Source organism: Schistocerca gregaria, chromosome X (genome assembly GCF_023897955.1).
Source record: "Schistocerca gregaria isolate iqSchGreg1 chromosome X, iqSchGreg1.2, whole genome shotgun sequence".
NCBI classification, from domain to species: domain Eukaryota; kingdom Metazoa; phylum Arthropoda; class Insecta; order Orthoptera; family Acrididae; genus Schistocerca; species Schistocerca gregaria.
This window is the reverse complement of record NC_064931.1, coordinates 693,836,044-693,840,871: the sequence shown is the minus strand read 5'-3', so window position 1 is coordinate 693,840,871 and position 4,828 is coordinate 693,836,044.

Below are 4,828 nucleotides of genomic sequence, written 5' to 3'. Positions count from 1 at the left end.
GGGCAGACCAGGAGTTCCGAATAACAAACTTTGAATGCAAGAATCTGTGTTCGCTAAAACAGGGAACCTCGAACTGAATGGTGAACTGGGGGATTTCTGTAATCCGTTTAGAGAGTCCACAGCGGACGCCAACATCTGAAGGATGCGCGGCAGCAGGTGTACAAGTGTTTACCAAAACAGAGCAGTGGATAGCTGGACAGGCTTTCCTGTGCGTTCTCTCGCCTGTGTCCCACTAATTTTACGCCTTCGAGTAACTCAAGTGGGGCAGACCAGGAGTTCCGAATAACAAACTTTGAATGCAAGAATCTGTGTTCGCTAAAACAGGGAACCTCGAACTGAATGGTGAACTGGGGGATTTCTGTAATCCGTTTAGAGAGTCCACAGCGGACGCCAACATCTGAAGGATGCGCGGCAGCAGGTGTACAAGTGTTTACCAAAACAGAGCAGTGGATAGCTGGACAGGCTTTCCTGTGCGTTCTCTCGCCTGTGTCCCACTAATCTTACGCCTTCGAGTAACTCAAGTGGGGCAGACCAGGCGTTCCGAATAACAAACTTTCAATGCAAGAATCTGTGTTCGCTAAAACAGGGAACCTCGAACTGAATGGTGAACTGGGGGATTTCTGTAATCCGTTTAGAGAGTCCACAGCGGACGCCAACTTCTGAGGGATGCGCGGCAGCAGGTGTACAAGTGTTTACCAAAACAGAGCAGTGGATAGCTGGATGGGCTTTCCTGTGCGTCCTCTCGCCTATGTCCCACTAATTTTACGCCTTCGAGTAACTCAAGTGTGGAAGACCAGGAGTTCCGAATAACTAACTTTCAATGCAAGAATCTGTGTTCGCTAAATAGGAAACCTTGAACTGAATGGTGAACTGGGGGATTTCTGTAATCCGTTTAGAGAGTCCACAGCGGACGCCAACATCTGAAGGATGCGCGGCAGCAGGTGTACAAGTGTTTACCAAAACAGAGCAGTGGATAGCTGGACAGGCTTTCCTGTGCGTTCTCTCGCCTGTGTCCCACTAATTTTACGCCTTCGAGTAACTCAAGTGGGGCAGACCAGGAGTTCCGAATAACAAACTTTGAATGCAAGATCTGTGTTCGCTAAAACAGGGAACCTTGAACTGAATGGTGAACTGGGGGATTTCTGTAATCCGTTTAGAGAGTCCACAGCGGACGCCAACCTCTGAGGGATGCGCGGCTGCAGGTGTACAAGTGTTTACCAAAACAGAGCAGTGGATAGCTGGACAGGCTTTCCTGTGCGTTCTCTCGCCTGTGTCCCACTAATTTTACGCCTTCGAGTAACTCAAGTGGGGCAGACCAGGAGTTCCGAATAACAAACTTTGAATGCAAGAATCTGTGTTCGCTAAAACAGGGAACCTCGAACTGAATGGTGAACTGGGGGATTTCTGTAATCCGTTTAGAGAGTCCACAGCGGACGCCAACATCTGAAGGATGCGCGGCAGCAGGTGTACAAGTGTTTACCAAAACAGAGCAGTGGATAGCTGGACAGGCTTTCCTGTGCGTTCTCTCGCCTGTGTCCCACTAATCTTACGCCTTCGAGTAACTCAAGTGGGGCAGACCAGGCGTTCCGAATAACAAACTTTCAATGCAAGAATCTGTGTTCGCTAAAACAGGGAACCTCGAACTGAATGGTGAACTGGGGGATTTCTGTAATCCGTTTAGAGAGTCCACAGCGGACGCCAACTTCTGAGGGATGCGCGGCAGCAGGTGTACAAGTGTTTACCAAAACAGAGCAGTGGATAGCTGGATGGGCTTTCCTGTGCGTCCTCTCGCCTATGTCCCACTAATTTTACGCCTTCGAGTAACTCAAGTGTGGAAGACCAGGAGTTCCGAATAACTAACTTTCAATGCAAGAATCTGTGTTCGCTAAATAGGAAACCTTGAACTGAATGGTGAACTGGGGGATTTCTGTAATCCGTTTAGAGAGTCCACAGCGGACGCCAACATCTGAAGGATGCGCGGCTGCAGGTGTACAAGTGTTTACCAAAACAGAGCAGTGGATAGCTGGACATGCTTTCCTGTGCGTTCTCTCGCCTGTGTCCCACTAATTTTACGCCTTCGAGTAACTCAAGTGGGGCAGACCAGGAGTTCCGAATAACAAACTTTGAATGCAAGATCTGTGTTCGCTAAAACAGGGAACCTTGAACTGAATGGTGAACTGGGGGATTTCTGTAATCCGTTTAGAGAGTCCACAGCGGACGCCAACCTCTGAGGGATGCGCGGCTGCAGGTGTACAAGTGTTTACCAAAACAGAGCAGTGGATAGCTGGACAGGCTTTCCTGTGCGTTCTCTCGCCTGTGTCCCACTAATCTTACGCCTTCGAGTAACTCAAGTGGGGCAGACCAGGCGTTCCGAATAACAAACTTTCAATGCAAGAATCTGTGTTCGCTAAAACAGGGAACCTCGAACTGAATGGTGAACTGGGGGATTTCTGTAATCCGTTTAGAGAGTCCACAGCGGACGCCAACTTCTGAGGGATGCGCGGCAGCAGGTGTACAAGTGTTTACCAAAACAGAGCAGTGGATAGCTGGACAGGCTTTCCTGTGCGTTCTCTCGCCTGTGTCCCACTAGTTTTACGCCTTCGAGTAACTCAAGTGGGGCAGACCAGGCGTTCCGAATAACAAACTTTCAATGCAAGAATCTGTGTTCGCTAAAACAGGGAACCTCGAACTGAATGGTGAACTGGGGGATTTCTGTAATCCGTTTAGAGAGTCCACAGCGGACGCCAACTTCTGAGGGATGCGCGGCAGCAGGTGTACAAGTGTTTACCAAAACAGAGCAGTGGGTAGCTGGACAGGCTTTCCTGTGCGTTCTCTCGCCTGTGTCCCACTAATTTTCACCTTTCGAGTAACTCAAGTGGGGCAGACCAGGAGTTCCGAATAACTAACTTTCAATGCAAGACTCTGTGTTCGCTAAATAGGGAACCTTGAACTGAATGGTGAACTGGGGGATTTCTGTAATCCGTTTAGAGAGTCCACAGCGGACGCCAACCTCTGAAGGATGCGCGGCAGCAGGTGTACAAGTGTTTACCAAAACAGAGCAGTGGATAGCTGGACAGGCTTTCCTGTGCGTTCTCTCGCCTGTGTCTCACTAATTTTACGCCTTCGAGTAACTCAAGTGGGGCAGACCAGGAGTTCCGAATAACAAACTTTGAATGCAAGAATCTGTGTTCGCTAAAACAGGGAACCTTGAACTGAATGGTGAACTGGGGGATTTCTGTAATCCGTTTAGAGAGTCCACAGCGGACGCCAACATCTGAAGGATGCGCGGCAGCAGGTGTACAAGTGTTTACCAAAACAGAGCAGTGGATAGCTGGACAGGCTTTCCTGTGCGTTCTCTCGCCTGTGTCCCACTAATTTTACGCCTTCGAGTAACTCAAGTGGGGCAGACCAGGAGTTCCGAATAACAAACTTTGAATGCAAGAATCTGTGTTCGCTAAAACAGGGAACTTCGAACTGAATGGTGAACTGGGGGATTTCTGTAATCCGTTTAGAGAGTCCACAGCGGACGCCAACTTCTGAGGGATACGCGGCAGCAGGTGTACAAGTGTTTACCAAAACAGAGCAGTGGATAGCTGGACAGGCTTTCCTGTGCGTTCTCTCGCCTGTGTCCCACTAGTTTTACGCCTTCGAGTAACTCAAGTGGGGCAGACCAGGAGTTCCGAATAACAAACTTTGAATGCAAGAATCTGTGTTCGCTAAAACAGGGAACCTCGAACTGAATGGTGAACTGGGGGATTTCTGTAATCCGTTTAGAGAGTCCACAGCGGACGCCAACATCTGAAGGATGCGCGGCAGCAGGTGTACAAGTGTTTACCAAAACAGAGCAGTGGATAGCTGGACAGGCTTTCCTGTGCGTTCTCTCGCCTGTGTCCCACTAATTTTACGCCTTCGAGTAACTCAAGTGGGGCAGACCAGGAGTTCCGAATAACAAACTTTGAATGCAAGAATCTGTGTTCGCTAAAACAGGGAACCTCGAACTGAATGGTGAACTGGGGGATTTCTGTAATCCGTTTAGAGAGTCCACAGCGGACGCCAACATCTGAAGGATGCGCGGCAGCAGGTGTACAAGTGTTTACCAAAACAGAGCAGTGGATAGCTGGACAGGCTTTCCTGTGCGTTCTCTCGCCTGTGTCCCACTAATCTTACGCCTTCGAGTAACTCAAGTGGGGCAGACCAGGCGTTCCGAATAACAAACTTTCAATGCAAGAATCTGTGTTCGCTAAAACAGGGAACCTCGAACTGAATGGTGAACTGGGGGATTTCTGTAATCCGTTTAGAGAGTCCACAGCGGACGCCAACTTCTGAGGGATGCGCGGCAGCAGGTGTACAAGTGTTTACCAAAACAGAGCAGTGGATAGCTGGATGGGCTTTCCTGTGCGTCCTCTCGCCTATGTCCCACTAATTTTACGCCTTCGAGTAACTCAAGTGTGGAAGACCAGGAGTTCCGAATAACTAACTTTCAATGCAAGAATCTGTGTTCGCTAAATAGGAAACCTTGAACTGAATGGTGAACTGGGGGATTTCTGTAATCCGTTTAGAGAGTCCACAGCGGACGCCAACATCTGAAGGATGCGCGGCAGCAGGTGTACAAGTGTTTACCAAAACAGAGCAGTGGATAGCTGGACAGGCTTTCCTGTGCGTTCTCTCGCCTGTGTCCCACTAATTTTACGCCTTCGAGTAACTCAAGTGGGGCAGACCAGGAGTTCCGAATAACAAACTTTGAATGCAAGATCTGTGTTCGCTAAAACAGGGAACCTTGAACTGAATGGTGAACTGGGGGATTTCTGTAATCCGTTTAGAGAGTCCA